This window comes from Chiloscyllium punctatum, chromosome 21, assembly GCF_047496795.1.
Source record: "Chiloscyllium punctatum isolate Juve2018m chromosome 21, sChiPun1.3, whole genome shotgun sequence".
NCBI lineage: Eukaryota > Metazoa > Chordata > Chondrichthyes > Orectolobiformes > Hemiscylliidae > Chiloscyllium > Chiloscyllium punctatum.
Window position 1 is genome coordinate 77,254,924 of NC_092759.1, and position 19,695 is coordinate 77,274,618.

Here is a 19,695-nt window from a genome sequence, read left to right on the forward strand (position 1 = left end):
ATGCAACTCCTGTCCCTCGGAATCACTTCCAACAGCATTTGCACTGCTGACATCGAGCTAATTAGACTTTATGTCCCTGATTTTCCCTTGCAGCCTTTCCTAAATACTGGCACAACATTAGCCACCCTCCAGGCTCCCAGCTCATCACCTATGGCTATCAGTGATAGAAATATCTGTGTGAGGGACTTTTGAATTTTGTCCCTAACTTCCTCCAATATCCAGGGACAAACTTGATTAGTTCCCTGAAATTGTCTTGTTTTTATGGATTTTAAGTCCTCCAGCACCTCCTGCTCTGTAATGTGGACTCTTTTGAAGATATCACTGGTTATTTCCCTGACTTCCCTAGCCTTTGTCCACAGTAGGTTGTAATGTGATTTTTTTGTTTAAGATGTCATCCATCTCCTGTGATTCCACACATTGATGGCGCCACTGATCCTTAAGTGGCCACATTTTGTCCCGAGTTAATCTTTTTTTATGAATATTCTTGTATAACATCTACGGATTGTCCTGAACCTTGTTTGGCAAAGCTTTCTTGGGTCCCCTTTGGGCCCTCCTGATTTCCCTCTTAAGTGTATTACTACACCCACAATGTTCTTCAAGAGATTCACTTAATCCAGCTGGCTATATAATGACGTACCCACTTGTTTCTTGACCATAACCTCAAAAGTCCCAGTCATTCAGTGTTTCCTACTTGTGTCAGAAATGTCTTTCACACTAACAAGAATATGCTGGCCCTGAACTCTCATTTTCTCTCCTTTTGAAAGCTTCCTATATGTCTGAGGTCCCTTTACATGCAATTAGCCTCCAAATATCAACTTTTAAAATCTCTTTACTAATACCTTCTGGATTAGGGCAAGGCCAATTTTGATCTTTATCTTGTGGACCAGGTCTATCAATTTTCCGTAGCCATTTTCAAACTAATAGAATTGTGGTCACTTTACCAAAATTCTCCCCACTAACACCTCAAGCACTTTTCTCTACATTGCTTCCCAAGGGCATGTCAGGTTTTACCCCTTTCTCGAGGCGGGTCATTTACATATTGACTGATCCAGTTTTATTGAACATACTGAACAAATCCCTCCCATCGAAGCTCAGAACACAATGGCATCCTCAGTCTCGGTTTAGAAAGTTAAAATCCCTATCATTCTTACAGCTTTCTGGGATGTCCCGACACATTTGCTGCTCAATTTCCTGCTGACTATCTGCGGCCTGTAGTACAGTCATTTCAACTTGATGACCCATTTTTACTTCTCAGTTCTACTCGTATATCTTCACTGGGTGATTCTCAGGAATATCTTCTCTAAGTGCTGCAGTTATGTTTTCACGAATCTAAACCTCCTCTCCCCCTCCTCACACGCCTCCACTTTAATCCTTCGTGTAGCATCTGTCCCCAGGAACATTGAGCTGCCAGTCCATTCCCTCCATCAGCTGTGTTTTTCTCATGCCTATGGTGTCCAATCCCATGTTCCCGTGAATGTGTTGAGTTCATGCACTCTCCCTGACAGGCCTTTTATATAAAAATAAATGCAGATGAATTGATCAGTTTTCCCTCATTGTCTGCTGTGCTCTTGCCTGCCTTGTCGATTGAAATGACTCGCTTAAAATTCTGTTCCAGCTTCAACCTTCAGACTGTAGCCTGAGACCATCCCTACTCACTGTGGACAACACCCTCACGTTTCATGCCATCTGCATACCAGATAATGATGCCTTCTGCTTTCACATCCAACTCATTAATGTACATAATAATCAGCGATGAATCCTGCACAGATCCCTGTGTTAAATCCGCTGGTGAAAGGCTTCTCATCACAAAAGCAACCCTCCACTAGTTGTGGATCCAATTTGCCAACTTGCCTTGGATCCCATGGCCTCTTCCCTTTTGGGCCAGCCTTCCATGTGGGCCCTTGTTAAAGGCCTTAATGAACTCCATGGAACCCACATCATCTGCACAACCCTTATCAATATTTTTAGACACCATTTCAAATAGCTAATCTGAATTCCTCAGACTGTATCTTCCTCTACCAAATTCGTGATGACATTTCCTAATCGATTCCTGCCTTTCCAAATGTTGATACATCTTGTCCTCAGGATTGTTCCCAATAATTTCCCTCCCCCTGCTGTCAGACTGTCTGCTCTGTAATTACCTGGCCTATCCCTGCTGCCCTTCTTGAACAAAGGAATCATATTAGAGATCCTCCAGTCATTCTGCACTTCACCTGTGGCCAGCAAAGTATAAAATATATCCGCCAGGGCCCCAGCAACCTCCTCCCTTATCTCCCATAGCAGCTTGGTATACATATCATTGGACACTGAGGATTTCTCCACCTTTACACCAGAGAAAGCATTTAATACCTCCTCTTTATTGACCAAAACATGTTCTGGAACCTCACCATCCCGACTGAAATCCCCGGCTACAATGCCTTTCTCCTGTGTGAATAAAGATCGGAAGTATTCATTGAAGACCTCACCTAATTCCTCTGGCTCCATGCATAGTTGTCCCTTTGGTGTCTAATAGGCCCCACTCTTTTCCCCAGTAATCCTCTTTCTCTAACTGTACTGGTAAAATACCTTGTGGCGTTCCCTAACAATATCTGCCAAGGATATTTATAGGACCATTGTTTGACCGTCATTTTTAAGGACCCCTTTTATCTTTCCATACTTGTGAAGGGCTTCACCTGGTTTTATTGAACTTTATTTTCTTTATCAAACACACAATATTGTTTGATCAGTATTTGCTGGACTTGCTGCCTTTGTCATTCCATCCGCGTGAACACACTGGCCCAGATTTTTTTCTTAATCACTTTAAAATGCTCCCATTTTTCAAAAATGGACCCAAAGGCAGATGGTTCTTCCCAGCCCATGTTTGTCACATCCTGTCCAATAATCGTGATACTGATAGGAGACACAGTTCTGAGGAACACTCTGGATTAGTGGTGCTGGAAGAGCACAGCAGTTCAGGCAGCATCCAAGTAGCTTCGAAATCGACGTTTCGGGCAAAAGCCCTTCATCAGGAATAAAGGCAGTGAGCCTGAAGCGTGGAGAGATAAGCTAGAGCAGGGTGGGGGTGGGGAGAAAGTAGCACAGAGTACAATGGGTGAGTGGGGGAGGGATGAAGGTGATAGGTCAAGGAGGAGAGGGTGGAGTGGATAGGTGGAAAAGAAGTGAGGCAGGTAGGACAAGTCCGGACAAGTAATGGGGACAGTTACTGAGCTGGAAGTTTAGAACTAGGGTGAGATGGGGGAAGGGGAAATGAGGAAACTGTTGAAGTCCACATTGATGCCCTGGGGTTGAAGTGTTCCGAGGTGGAAGATGAGGCGTTCTTCCTCCAGGCGTCTGGTTGTCAGGGAGCGGCGTTGAAGGAGGCCCAGGACCTTCATGTCCTCGACAGAGTGGGAGGGGGAGTTGAAATGTTGGGCCACGGGGCGGTGTGGTTGATTGGTGCGGGTGTCCCGGAGATGTTCCCTAAGGCGCTCTGCGAGGAGGCGCCCAGTCTCCCCAATGTAGAGGAGACCGCATTGGGAGCAACGGATACAATAAATGATATTAGTGGATGTGCAAGTAAAACTTTGATGGATGTGGAAGGCTCCTTTCGGGCCTAGGATAGAGGTGAGGGAGGAGGTGTGGGAGCAGGTTTTACAGTTCCAGCTGTGGCAGGGGAATGTGCCAGGATTGGAGGGTGGGTTGTTTGGGGGCGTGGACCTGACCAGGTAGTCGCGGAGGCAATGGTCTTTGCGGAAGGCAGAAAGGGGTGGGGAGGGAAATATATCCCTGGTAGTGGGGTCTGTTTGGAGGTGGCGGAAATGTCGTCGGATGATTTGGTTTATGCGAAGGTTGGTAGGGTGGAAGGTGAGCACCAGGGGTGTTCAGTCCTTGTTACGGTTGGAGGGGTGGGGTCTGAGGGCGGAGGTGCGGGATGTAGACGAGATGCGTTGGAGGGCATCTTTAACCACGTGGGAAGGGAAATTGCGGTCTCTGAAGAAGGAGGCCATCTGGTGTGTTCTGTGGTGGAACTGGTCCTCCTGGCAGCAGATCCGGCGGAGGCAGAGGAATTGGGAATACGGGATGGCATTTTTGCAAAAGGTACGGTGGGAAGAGGTGTAATCCACGTAGCTGTGGGAGTCAGTAGGTTTGTAAAAAATGTCAGTGTCAAGTCGGTCGTCATTAATGGAGATGGAGAGGTCCAGGACGGGGAGGGACGTGTCAGAGATGGTCCAGGTAAATTTAAGGTCAGGGTGGAATGTGTTGGTGAAGTTGATGAATTGGTCAACCTCCTTGCGGGAGCACGAGGCGGCGCCAATGCAGTTATCAATGTAGCGGAGGAAGAGGTGGGGAGTGGTCCCGGTGTAATTACGGAAGATCAACTGTTCGACGTAGCCAACAAAGAGACAGGCATATCTGGGGCCCATACGTGTGCCCATGGCTACCCCTTTGGTCTCGAGGAAGTGGGAGTATTCGAAGGAGAAATTGTTAAGGGTGATGACCAGTTTGGCCAAACGAATGCGAGTGTCGGTGGAAGGGTACTGTTGGGGACGTCTGGAGAGGAAGAAACGGAGGGCTTGGAGACCCTGGTCATGGCGGATGGAGGTGTAGAGGGATTGGATATTCATGGTGAAGATGAGGTGTTGGGGGCCAGGGAAACGGAAGTCTTGGAGGAGGTGGAGGGCGTGGGTGGTGTCTCGAACGTATGTGGGGAGTTCCTGGACTAGGGGGGATAGGAAAGTGTCGAGTTAGGTAGAGATGAGTTCAGTGGGGCAGGAGCATGCTGAGACAATGTGTCGGCCAGGGTGGTCAGGCTTGTGGATCTTGGGAAGGAGGTAGAACCGGGCAGAGTGGGGTTCCCAGACGATGAGGTTGGAAGCCGTGGCTGGGAGATCTCCTGAGGTGATGAGGTTCTGTATGGTCTGGGAGATGATGGTTTGGTGATGGGGGGTGGGGTCATGGTCGACGGGGCAGTATTAAGAGGTGTCCTCGAATTGATGTTTGGCTTCAGCGGTGTAGAGGTCAGTGCGCCAGACTACCACTGCTCCCCCTTTATCCGCTGGCTTGATGGTGAGGTTGGGATTGGAGCAGAGGGATTGGAGGGCTGCGCGTTGTGAGGGTGAGAGGTTGGAGTAGGGGAGGGAGGTAGACAGGTTGAGGTGTTTAATGTCCAGGCGGCAGTTGGAAATGAAGAGGTCAAGGGCAGGTAATAGGCCAGCGCGAGGTGTCCAGGTGGATGCAGTGTGTTGGAGGTGGGCGAAGTGGTCCTCGGAAGGTGGGCGGGAGTCCTGATTGTGAAAGTAAGCTCGGAGGCGGAGGCGACGGAAGAATTGTTTGACATCACGGTGTGTATTAAATTCATTGATGCGTGGACGGAGGGGGATGAAGGTGAGTCATTTGCTGAGGACTGATCGTTCGTATTCAGTGAGGAGGAGGTCTGGGGGGATGGTGAAAACTCGGCAGGGCTGGGAGCTGGGATCTGGTGTGGGTGTAGAGCTGGGAGTGGGGGCGGAACCTATAACTGGAGTGGGTGTGATGGTGGGAGGAATGAGGGTGGAGTCATGAGTGGGATAGTGATCCACTTGGTGTTCTCAGGGGTGGGAATAGTGACAGTGGGGTCTGTGGAGGGCATGTCAGCAGAATGCAGGTGAGTGGCACTGGTCGGGGCGGACGTGGTGGTGACCACGACAGTGGAGATGGCGGAAATCATTGAGCATGTGGCATCAGCGATGATGTGAAGGGCAGAAGTGATGTCAGGTGTGATGCAGGAGGAATTGTGAGGTGTGGAAGTGGTTGTGGGAGCCGCCATGATGGGGGCGGAAATGACATCATCAATCAGCGTGGGTGTGGCAGCTGCATCAGCCGCATGGCTAATGGTGGAATAGGTTCCAAGGCCAGGGGAATCTTCTGGAATGCTTGAGGAGCGCTGGTTATGGAGGTGTGTGGATAAAAGTTTGTTGTACTTACAGTTTTTGATGTTTGAGATGGAATTGGAATACTGTTTGTTGAGAGTATGAATTCTCCTGAGGATGTAGTGCAGAGTGGGTCCTTTGCAATTCTGAGAGAGTGTGGCCCTCAGCTGAGGCAGGGCTGACTGTAGAGAGGTTAGGTGCCGGCACATTGCTGCAAGCGTGGAGCGGAGGATCTTGAAGGAGAACTGTTGCTAGTGTTTTTGAATCTGTCGTCTGTACTGTTTGTCCTGTTCGGGTCCGAACTCTGCTGGTTAAAGGTGGTCCGGAGTCCGTGTGGGATGAGTTGGTTATGGAGGCAGGCACTGAGGAAGCAAATGTGGTTGTGGTAGCGAGTTTGTTTCACGAGATGGTTGAAGAGCTTCAGGGCAGAGGAAATGACCTGGGACTTTCAGTGGGAGAGGGATTCCCTGAGATTCTTGTAGAGAGAGGAGGAAAACTTCTACAAGGCAGGCATCCTTGCAAAAGGATTCGGAGTAGGGTTAAAATCAACGAGGTAAAAACAATGACTGCAGATGCTGGAAACCAGATTCTGGATTAGTGGTGCTGGAAGAGCACAGCAGTTCAGGCAGCATCCAACTAGCTTCGAAATCTTCCGCCTCGGAACACTTCAACCCCAGGGCATCAATGTTGACTTCAACAGTTTCCTCATTTCCCCTTCCCCTACCTCACCCTAGTTTTAAACTTCCAGCTCAGTAACTGTCCCCATAACTTGTACGGACTTGTCCTACCTGCCTATCTTCTTTTCCACCTATCCACTCCACCATCTCCTCCTTGACCTATCACCTTCATCCCCTCCCCCACTCACCCATTGTACTCTGTGCTACTTTCTCCCCACCCCCACCCTCCTCTAGCTTATCTCTCCACGCTTCAGGCTCATTGCCTTTATTCCTGATGAAGGGCTTTTGCTACTTGGATGCTGCCTGAACTGCTGTGCTCTTCCAGCACCACTAACTCAGAATCTGGTTTACAGCATCTGCAGTCATTTTTTTACCTCTCTGAGGGAGACTGACAGGAGGCTGTGTGGCTGCAGAAGAGACCGCAGGATAGTGTGTTGCCTCCTGTGTGCCAGGTTCAAGGATGTCTCTGAACAGTTGCAGAACATTCGGAACGGAGTGGGTAAACAGCCAGAGGCCATTGTGCACATTTGTACGATTCACCAAGATAGACAAATGGATGGTGTCCTGTGAAATTAGTACAGGGATTTCAGTAAGAATTAAAAAAAATGTACCTCAAGGGTAGTGATCTCTGGATTACTCCCAATGCCCCTTGCGAGTGAGGATAGACATAGAAAGTTAGGCCGGATGGATATATGGCTGAGGAGCTGGTGGATGGGACAGGGTTTTCAGTTCTTGGATCATTGGGACCTCTTCTGGTGTAGAGGTGACCTGTAAAAGAGGGATGGGTTGGACTTGAACCAGAGGGGCACAAATATCCCTGGAGGGAGATTTATTAGTGTAACCCTGGAAGGGTCTAAACTAGTTTGGCAGGAGTTTGGGACTCTGAATATGTGAGGGACCATTGACCATTCAGGGGAAGATACATCAGCCACCAAGACCAAGTTTCCTATTCAGGATATCCAGGGATACAGTCAAGGGAGGGAAAAGATTTCTGGTTTAATGAGCATTTATTTCAACACACGAGACCTGACTGGCAAGGCAGACAAGCTCAGAGCATGGAATGGCTCTGGGGACAGGGATATTATAGTCATAACAGAAACATGGCTGAGAGAAGGGCAGGACTGGCAGCTCAGTGTTGCAGGGTCCAGAAGCTACAGGCGTGACAGGACACGTAAGTGAGGAGGGGAAGCTGCCCTTTTGATAAGGGAGGACATAATAACAGTTTTTAGAGAGGATACTCTTAACGGTCATCAAATGAGTCCACATGTTTGGAAGATATAAACAAAAAGGGGATGGTCAAACTGTTGGGACTATGTTATGACCCTCAAAAAGCCAGTGGATATAGAGGAGCAGATGTATTGAGAGATTGGCGATAATAGTAGGAATGAGGTACGTACAAACAATGTAGACAATAAGTATTGATTGGAGATTTTAATTTCCCCTGGATTGACTGGGCCACCCAGGGAGTAAAAGGCCCGTACGGAGTGAAATTTGCCAAATATGCCCAAGAAACAGAGGTCTGACAAGTGACTGAATCTCAGTCGGAGAGTATTTTGCGTCCAATGACCACAACTGTCTGAGAATTCCCATAGTTATGGAAAAACATTGAACAGGTCCACAGTTTAAGATGCTAAACTGGAGCAGGGATAGTTTTGGGGTTATTCGGCAGGATCGAGCAGAGGTCGATTGGGTGAAGCTAAAAATCACACATCTGTTTCTTGTCCAACTAGATTTGGAAGCGCTATTGATCATTCCAAAAGATGAAAGAATTAATCTAAATGTGTTTGATATTACATTCCATGACACTGCAATCCTGTTGCTTTATATTCTGTGCCTTATGACTGTGCTCCACAACCACCGATGGAGAAGCAACGGTCCGAAAACTCGCGCTTCCAAACAAACCTGCTGGATGTGGTGTTGTGTGACTTTTAACTTTGCCCATCCCAGCCCGACACCGGCATCTCCAAATCATGATTACCATCGACTGGGTGAATCTGTTTGAATAAAAAGGAACGACTGGCAAATGGGAGGCTTTGAAAACTGTGATCTCAAGGATCCAGGGTCAGTATGTCCCTGTTAGGATGAAGGGAAAAGCTGACCGGTTTAGGGATCCCTGACTGATGGGAGACATGGAGGTTCTACTCAGGAAAAAGAAGATGCCATACATTGGCTTTAAGGTTTCTGTATCTACATAACCTCTCCAGTCCGAAAGACACGATCAATCTTTGGAGACCCCACAATCCTCTCAGGTCGTGCCGCGTTCCCGATCTGCAGAACTCACTCCAATGTCTGTGGCTCTCCCGATGCAGTTCCTACAAGACCCACCGTCAGTGTAACATCTTCCTGTCGCTATCACACACCCTGTGAATGTAAGCTCCACCAGTCTCTCCATCCATCTACCCATCTCCACAATCTTCTCCAGCTCTGACATCCCAATCAGTGTAAATGTCACCCTCCCCTACAATCCTTCCCTTGACCAAACTGTAGGAGCTTACTCATGCTCCCTTTTTTTCTGTGAAACTGTCCCCAACCAAAATTGCTGTCCTTAACCATCAGAAAATCGGTCAGACTCCACACCCTCCATATCCAAACAAACTCCAGTACTTTAGCCCTCCTATATCTATAAACATTATCAGTCTGACTAATCTGCATATTTCTGTTTCTTCTTTCAATTTGTACAACCCACTTTGTCACTGTGATCTGCTCCTAAAGCACTCCTTTTCTTTGCAAGGTTTGTGAAGGTTTGTAGCTCAGGTTGAGGTTTAGGGTGTAGGTTTGCTCGCTGAGCTGTAGGCGTATGCTTGTCGCGGTTTGTTCTTGAGGAATCTGCTGACTGTATTTTTTCAGTATCCGTTCTTCTTGAATACATTATATAGGTGGTTCTCCTCTGTTTTCCAAAGTTCGTCTGTGCTGCAGTGTATGGTGGTTCGTTGGAATAGAGTTCTGATACAGCTTCGTTTGTGTGTGTTGGGATCCGACAAACACTGACCATATACTTAACTACACCAGCAACCATCCCAACAAGCAGACCAAACACAGCCAGAAACACAAACCACCTTACCATATATCAAACAGGTTTCAGAAATGACAGCCAGACTACTAGGACCCCTCGGAATCCTAGTAGCACACAAACCCACCAACACTCTCAAACAAAAACTAACAAATATAAAGACCCAGTACAGCCCATGGACAAAACCAACGTCATCTACAAAATTCCATGCAAGTACTGCCACAAACACTACGTAGGGCAAACAGGAAGAACGTTAGCCACCAGGCTACACGAACATCAGCTAGCCACAAAAGGACACGACCCTCTCTCCCTCTTAGCCCTAAGCACGGATGAAAAAGAAACACCATTTCGAGTGGGACAACACATCTATCTTGGGATAGGCTAAGCAAAGACATGCCAGAGAATTCCTGGAGGACTGGTACTCCAAGCACAACGCCATTAACAAACACTTAGTTCGAGATGCCATCTATCAACCCCTCAGAAAACGAACAGGAAATGACATCACCACAAATCCCAGGAACTCCATCCCGGAGAAAGATATAAATAGAAAGCAGGAGACAACATCTTCGCTTCACTTGGAGGTCGCCTCTGATGATGTTACCTCGCCAGCTAATGAAACGTCTGGATTTCACACCTACAGCTCAGCGAGCAAACCTACACCCTAAACTCTTTGTATGTGTAAGCCACTCCATCCTCCCGACATCCTTATGCCTGTAAACTGTTCCAATCCTCCCAAACTCCCCATCGCCATGAGCACCTGTAGGCCCTAAAGTTCTCCACATTTCTGTAACCTTCTGTGGCTCTATGATCCTCCTTCCTGGTGAAACCACGTCTAACCCCAGAAGCCTCGGAGCCTGCGTCGACTGCTGCTGATCAGACCATTGCTGTCTCTGTTACCTCTGACTTTCCAGCAATGGTCCCTATTTGTGTCTCTTCCTCCAGATCTTATCCTCTCCAGCTTTCTGAAACATCTGTGTGACATTGCAACCCGGCCTATATAGAACAGTAGAGCTCACGACAGGCCCTTCAGCCCTCAATGATGTGCCGACCTTTTATCCTACTCTGTGATGAAACTATAATCTACAGACCCTACGTTTTACTATCATCCATGTGTCTATCGAAGAGTTACTTAAATATCCCAAATGTAACTAACTCTACTAGCACCGCTGGCAATGCATTCCACGCACCCACCACTATGGCTATCCACTCTGTCTCAGAGTCTCATCATCTCGTGCACCTCTATCAAGTGACTTCTTATCCTCAATGAGAAAACCCGAGCTCCCTCAGCCTTTCTTCATAAAACCTGTCCTGCAGTCCAGGCAGCATCCTGATAAATCTCCTCTGCACCGTCTCTCAAGCTTCCACCTCTCTCCGATATTAATGCAATCAGAACCGAACATGATATTCAAGTGTGTTCTAACCTGAAGTCTATACAGCTGCAGCATAACTTTGTGACTCTTAAACTCAATCCCCCTGCTATTGAAAGCCAACACACCATACACATTCTCAAAACCCCTATCAACTTGTTTGACAATTTTGAGGAATCTATGTGTTGAACCCCAAGATCTCATTGTTCCTCCTTACTTACCAAGAATCCTGCTTATAACCTTGTCAAGGTTTTCTGTGAAATCCTTCCAATCTTAAACCCTCCCAATCTTGGTAACTTCCTCCAGTCACTACAACACTCCTAAACTGTGAAATATCTTCACGTCCCTACAATCCCCCTTAGCTCTGTAACTTCCTTGAACACTCTAAATTCCTGAAACCTCCTTTTGCCACTGCAATATTCCTAATATCTGCATTACCCTCCCGTTCTCAGATCCCTCCCTGTCTACGTAACCTCCACCATCCTGCAGTGCCCTTCGGGGGAACATTGCAGAGGAAGGAAGAGTTACAGAGTCCCGGCCGTGTTACGGAGTTAGGAAGGAGTGCCGAACCTGGAGGGTGGTACAAATGTAGGAAGGAACATGGATCCCGCAGGAGGTTAAAGTTAGCAGGATATATAGAACCTGCAGGATGGGACCAAGTTAGAGTGGGTTGTGGAAACTGAAGGATGTTCCAGTTTGAATGACGGATTTTATTTTTGATTGGACAACTGTCCAACCTTTATGAGCTAATTTTGGAGATGTTTATCAGAATGGCTGAACACAACTTCAGGTTCCCAGGCTGGGAGATGTGGAGTTCAGATGTGAATCTATTTACCCATTCTGTCTGTGAGCCTGACACTGACCTGGTGCTGCTCATGTGACCGCCAGATCTGCATGACTGAACTGAGCTCACCTCAACAAAGTCTTTGATTGGAATAATCCTTTTTATTATCATTATATTTCAGCGGCAGTTTCACGCGATGCAGGAATTGGAGAGTTTTGATGTTGAGAGAATGAAACCTTTATCTTTGCAAAATGGGAAGACTTCAAAAATGAGATAACGAGAGTCCAGAGATAGTATACAGTATTCCTGTTAGGGTGAAGGGAAGGCTTATAGTTGTAGGGAACGTTAGATTACTAGAGAAATGGATGTTTTGGATAAGAAACAGAAGGAAGCATATATCAAGTACATTTAGGAGAAATCCAATGAATCCTTAGCAGAGTATAAAGGTAGCAGGAGTGTACTTAAGAGCGAAAAGCGGACAAGGGATAGTTTTAGCAAATAGGGTTTAGGATATTCCAAAGGGATTTTATACATAGATAAATGATGAAAGGGTAGAACCTTTGTCCATTCTAAAACAAAACATAATTTACTCTTTCCCACAATTTCCTGTCACAAACCAATTCACCGATGTACAGTTTTAGTTAAAATCTGTCCCTTCCTGTTCCTTTCTGCTTGTCTTCAGCCACATCCTCATGCTGTTCTGATGCTTCACCTTTTCTCTTTGCATTTGGAAAGCTCCTTTCACCTGTACCCTGTCCCTGCATCCTCTCTGTCAGTTTAAAGCCCTGTCCATAAACCTACCGACATGATCGGCCAGGACCCTGGTCCCAGCACATTTCCAGTGGGACCATCCTAATGGATTATTTTCTAAATCAGGTATGGGATGTGGGTGTCTCTGGCTGACCAGCCTTTCTTGCCCAGCCCTAGCTGCCCTTGAGCTGAGTAACTTACTCAGCCATTTCAGAAGGTCATTGAGATGCAAACACTTTGCTGTGGGTATGTCGTGCAGACCACTTGAGGATGGGCAGATGTCCTTCTCTCAAGGACAAATGTTTAGGTTTTTTGACATCAGCAAGAGTTTCATACATATTTATGAAATGATAATTACTATTTTTAGAGTTATTGATTTCAAATTCCACCATTCCACTGAACATTAGCTGAGATTTTGGATACATGCATCCCTGACCAGTTATACCAATGCATCATGAAGTTAAACCCGTTCTTCCGATACAATTGTGTGCCACTGACATTTTCCAGCAGTCTGGTGATATCACTCATAGTGCACAGCAGAGAGCAATGAGAGGGCTCCATACATCGTCTAACAAGACATGACACAGATGTAGTGCTGGCGGGGGAGCAGAGTACAGACTTACTACCATGTACTAAGACTTACTGCTCTGCAACACTGTATCTACGGCATGTCATGTGGACCAGTTTCTTCAATAATTTTTAATTCCTACAACAAGTATTATCTCTTAAACTCCTCCCCTTCTTATAGTTCCTCGACATGTTTGAAATTTACCGCTTTCCAGTCTGTCATCCCTATGTCTTTAACTTGCTTCAGTGTCGACAACATGCCTTATCTCAGTAGTCTCGTCCTCCAATAACTGGAGACAGACTCATGAAGCACAGAAATGGTCCCTTCGATCCAACCAGTCCATGCTGATTAGAGTCCTTGAATGTGTCGCGTTTTGCTGCATTTGCCCCATATCCCTTCAAACTCTCTCCTCTCCATGTACCTGCCCAAATGTCTTTTACATGTTGTCATTGTATTTTTCTCTACCAATTCTCCTGGAAGCTCCTTCCATACCTGCACCATCCCCTGTATAAACAATATTCGCCTCCAATCCCTTTTACGTCTTTCCTCTCTCACCTCATATTCATGCCCTCCAAAACATAGAACATGACAGTGCAGTACAGGTCCTTCGGCCCTCGATGAAGCGCCAACCTGCAGAACCAACCTGAAGCCCATCTAACCAACACTATTCCAATTCTATCCAATGACAATTTAAATGCCCTTAAAGTTGGCGAGTCCACTGCTGTTGCAGGCAGTGCGTTCCATGCCTCTACCACTCTGAGAAGAAACTACCTCTGGCATTTGTCCTATCACCCATCAATTTAAAGCTATCTCCCCTCATGCTCGGCATCGCCATCCGAGGGAAAAGTTCTCATTGCCCTACCCATCCAACCCTCTGATTATCTTATTTGTCTCAGTTAATAGACATGAAAACGTCTTCTCTTGAACGAAAACAGCTTCAAGTTCCTCAACCCTTCTTCTAAGACACTCCCTCCATACCAGATGACATCCTAGTAAATCTTCTCTCAACCCTTTGCAAAGCTTCCACATCCTTCCTGTAATGTGCTGACCTAAACTGTACACAACGCTCCAAATGCGGCCGCACCAGAGTTTTGTCCAGCTGCAGCAGGATCTCACAGTTCCGAAACTTATTCCCTGTACCAATAAAAGCTCACACACTGAATTCCTTCGAAACAACCCTGTCAGCCTGGGGGGCAACTTTCAATGATCTATGTACATGTACACAGATTTCTATCTGTTCATCTACACTACCAAGAATCTTACTACTAGCCGAGTACTCTGCATTCCTGTTACTCCTTTCCAAATGAATGACATCACATTTTTCCACATTAAACCCCATTTGTGAACGGTCAGTCCAGCTCTGCAGCATATCTATGCCTCTCTGTAACCCACAGCATCCTTCATCACTATCCATAACTTTACTGACTTTAGTGTCATCCGCAGATTTACTAATCCATCCTTCAATGCCCTCATCCAGGTCATTTATTTAAAAGACAAGCAAAATTAAACCCAAAACAGATTCTGGCGTAAACAACTAGGAACTAAACTCCAGGATCAGTGTTCCCCATTAAACACTACTCTCTGTCTTCTTTCAGCGAGCTAATTTCTGATCCAAACTGCACAATCATCCTCAATCCCATTTCTCCGTATTGTATGCAATAGCCTACCGTGGGGAACCTTAACACATGCCTTACTGTTATCCATATACACCACATCTAATGCTTTACTCTCATCGACCTTCTTAAAGAACTCAACAAGGGTTGTAAGGCACAGCCTACTCTTCCTAAACCGTGTATACTAAACTTATTCATCTCCAGATGATTATGAATCCTATCCCTTGCAAGACTTTCCAACACTTTACCCAGAATTGAAGAAGAGCTCACAGCTATATAATTACCAGAGTTTTCTCTGCTTTCTTCTTGGACAGGTGGACAACATTTGTTCTGCTTCAGCCTTCTGGCACTATCTCTGTAGACAATGACGGCATAAAGATCTAAGCCAAAGGCTCAGCAGTCTCCTTCCTGGCTTCCCAGAGAATCCGAGGATGAACCCATCCGGCCCAGGGGACATACCTATTTTCACACTTTCCAGAATGGATAACACCTCCTCCTCCTGCACTTCAATCCCATCCATTTATGGACTCCACTGCCCTGGGGTAAAGACATGGATTAATCAATTTACCTGTACCCTTCATGGTTTTATAAGCCTTTATAAGGTCACCCCTCAGCCACCTAGGCCCAGTGGAAATACGAAGGATAATGATACAAACATCCCTGCTTGGGACCCTGCCACTACTTTGCAACAATGTTTTGGCATACACTTGTCCAGGACCTGGGACTTTCTCTACCATTGTGTTCTAAGACCTCCATCACCACCTCTTCTGTAATGGGGAGACTCTTTACAAGCCATCACTGTTTCTTTCCCTTTGCATCCAATATCTGTCCACACTACGTTCTGACATGAAATGCTCATTTAGGATCTTCCCCATCTCCTGTGGATCCACACTTGGGTAGCCTCACTGATCTTTGAGGGGCCCTGTTTTTTCTCTCCAGTTGGTTTTCTGTACTTGTGTGCTGTAGAAAATTATTTACATTCTCCTTAATCTTCTCTGCCAAAGCTACCTCATCTCCCCATGTTGCTTTCCAGCCTTTCTGATTCTGTCAGACCCTCAGTATCAGTAACATTGATTAGATTCCCTACAGTGTAGAAACAAGCCCTACGGCCAAACAAGTTAATAACGACCCTCAGAAAAGAAATCCACACAGACCTATTTCCCTCTGATTGATGCACGTAGCAAGTGCGGAAAATTTAGCATGGTCAATTTACCTGACCTGCACATCTTTGGAATGTGGGAGGAAACCAGAGCACCCGGAGAAAACCCCCGCAGAAACTGGGAGAATGCAATCCCCACATAGACAGTCGCCCAAGGCTGGAATCGAACGTGGGACGCTGGTGTTGTGAGGCAATAGTGCTAACCACTGAGCCACCGTGCTCCCCCCTGAACCAGCGTGCTGCCCCCAATCTTCGTCAATCTTTGCTCCATTCACAGTTTCAGGAAATGCTTCCTAAATCAATATGATCAGAATTGAACACAGCACTCCAAAGCTGTGCTGAAGATACATAATCAATCCTTGCCTTTGCAAATGCATGTAACTCCTGTCCTGCGGAATCGCTTCCAACAACGCATGCATCACTGACATCAAGCTAATTGGTGTTGATGTCACTGGCTTTCCCTCGCAGCCTTTCCAAAATACTGGCACAACATGAGCCACCATCCAGGCTTCCAGCTCATCACCCATGGTTGTCAGTTATAGAAAAATCTCTTTGTGAGAGCCCACAATTTCTTCCATAGCTTCCCACAATATTCAGGGATATACTTGATTAGTTCCCAGGGATTTGTCTACCTTTTCTGCATTTTAGAAACTCCAGCACCTCCTATTATGGTATGTGGAGTCTTTTGAAGACATCACTGTATACTTCCCTGACTTCCACAGAAAGTTGATACGTGAAATTTTCATTTAGGATTTCAGCCATCTCCTCTGGTTCCACACTTGGATGGCCCCATTGATCTTTAAGGAACCACATTCCGTCCGTATTTAATCTTCTGTTGTCAATATACTTGTATTTTCCTCCTCCTGATCTGCGAGAGCTTTCTGTAGTCCCCTTTGTGCCCTCCTGATTTCCCAGTTAAGTGTATTACTCCAGCCACAATATTCCTCAAGAGATTCCTTTAATCCAGCTGGCTATATGTGACATGTGCCTCCTTTTTGTTGACCAGAACCTCAATATCCCCAGTCATCCAGTGTTTCCTACTTGTGTCAGCATTGACCTTCAGACTAACAGGAATATGCTGGCACTGAACTCCCATTTTATCTCTCTTTTGAAAGCTTCCCACCTGCCTGACGTCCATTTCCCTGTAAATCGCCTCCACAAGCAATTGTTAAAAGCTCTTGAGTCATCCCTTCTGGATTCAGACAAGGCCAGTTTTGATCATTAAGTTGTGGACCAGCCATGTCCTTTTCCATCGCTATTTTCAAATAATAGAATTGTGGTGATTTTGCCAAAGAGTTTTCCCACGAACATCTCAGTCCCTTTCCCTACCTTGTTTCCCAAGGGGAGGTCAGGTTTTACCCATTCCTGCAGTCCGACCATTGAGATTCTGACTGGGATGGTTTTCTTCAACATGCCTAACAAATCCCTCCCATCCAAGCTCTGAACACTCTGGCAGCCACAGTCGAGGTTTAGAAAGTTAAAATCCCCAACAATTGCAACTTATCCTTCTTACAGATATCTGAGATCTCCCGACATATTTGCTGCTCCTTTTCCCGCTGACTATTGAGGGCCTGTAGTACAGTCATATCAAAGTGATGACCCATTCTCATTTCTCATTTCCACCATTATAGCATCACTGGGCGATCCCCAAGAATATCCTCTCTAAGTACTGCAGTGATGTTTCACTGATTAAAAACTCCAATCCCCCTCCTCTATCACCTCCTGTTCTCTCCATCCTGTAGAATCTGTACCCTGGAACATTGAGCTGTCAGTCCTGTCCCTCCCTCAGCTGTGTTTCTGTCAGACCTATGGTGTCCTAGTCCCATGTCCATGCACCAAGTTCATCTGCCTTACTTGTTAGGCCTGTTATGTTAAAATAAAGTAGTTTAATAGGTCAGTTTTCCCTTAAAGCCTGCTGTGCTCTTGCCTGCCTTATCTATTTAAATGACTCTCTTGAAATTCTGTCCCAGCCTCAACCTTCAGACTGTAGCCTGAGACCATCCCCCTCACTGTGGACAAAACCCTCACCTTTCATGTCATCTGCAAACTTGCTAAATATACCTTCTACTTTCACATCCAAGGTATTAATGTACAGACAAACATCAATGGTTCCTGCACAGATCCCCGTGGTACACCCACTGGTGGAAGAACTTCAAACACAAATCCAACCCTCCACCAATTGTGCATCCAATTTGCCAACTTGCCTTGTGTCCCATGGGTGTGTTGGACCAGCCTTCCATGTGGGACCTTGTCAAAGACCATAGTGAACTCTAAGTAACCCACGTCATCTGTACTGCCCTCAGCAATATTTTTAATCGTGATTTCAAAGAAAAATCAGCTGACTTCATCAGACAGGATCTTCCTTTACTAAATCCGTGCTGACTATCCCTAATTGTCCCTCAGAATTGTTTCCAATAGTTTTCCTCTCCTGCTGTCAGACTATTGGCTCTGAAATTACCTGGCCTATCTCTGCTGCCCTTCTTAACAAACGAACCACATTAGCAATCCTCCAGTCATGCGGCACTTCACCTGTGGCTAGCAAAATATTAAATATATCCACCAGGCCCCCAGCAATCTCCTTCCTTAACTTCCATAGCAGCCTGGGATACATTTCATTGGGTACTGGGGTTTATTCACCTTTATGCCTGTGAAAAGATTTAATACCTCCTCCTTATTGATCTTAACATATTCCCGAAATTCACCATTTCAATGGAAATCCGCGGCGACAGTGTCTTTCTCCTATCTGAATATCGAAGAGAAGTATTAATTGAAGGCGTCACCTACTACCTCTGGCTCCATATACAGATTATCCCTTTGGTTTCCAACATGCCACACTCTTTAGCTGGGAATTCTCTGACTCTGACTGTAGTCATAAAATATCTTGTAGCTTTTCCTTAATATTGTCTGCCAAGGAGGTTTCATGGCCATTGAGGGCCCCTCATTTCTAAGGACCCTTTGCCCTCTTTCTACATGTGAATGGCTTCACCTGTTTTTATTGCACTGTATTTTCTTTATCAAACTCACAATACCACTTGATCAGTATTCCCTGGACTTGCTGCCTTTGTCATTCCCACTTTATGAACGCACTGGCCATGGATTCTCACTGTATCACTTTAACATACTCCACTTTCCAAATATAGCCCTGACTGCAGGTCGTTCAGCCCAGTCTCTGTTTGCCACGTCGTGTCTAATTATAGGAGACTGAGTTGCGAGGGGGACAGACTGGAGACTGTGTGGCTGCAGAAGTGACCCCAGGATGGTGTTCTGCCTCCCGGGGTATCAGGTTCAAGGATGTCTCTGCGCAGTTACTGAACATTCTGAAGGGGGAGGGTCAACAGCCAGAGGTCATTGTGCACATCGGCCCACATGACCGAGGACAGCAAAGGGATGGGGTCCTGTGAAATGCGTATCGGGCGTTAGGGAAGAAGTTAAAAAGGATGACCTAAAGGGTAGTGATCTCCAGATTACTCCCAGTGCCAAGTGCCAGTGAGCATAGAAATAGAAATATAGGGCAGATGGATGTGTGGCTGAGGAGCAGGAGTCGGGGGCAGGGTTTTCAGTTCATGGATCATTGGGATCTCTTCTCGGGTAGAGGTGACCAGTCAAAGGCGGGGGGCGGGTTGGACTTGAACCGGAGGGACATCAATATCCCTTGGTTTGGGGTGGAGGTGGGTGGTTGGCTGACTGACAACGCACGAGGCCTGAATGGAAGGCAGATGAGCTCAGAGCATGGATTGGCTCGAGGGACGACGATATTCCAGCCAAAACTGAAACGTGGCTGACAGATGTAGGGAATAGTTACAATGTTTGGCAAGGAACAGCTACATTCAAGGCTTTAATCCCACCATCTTGTGGGGGTCCTGCTTTCCCCTCTGCTGT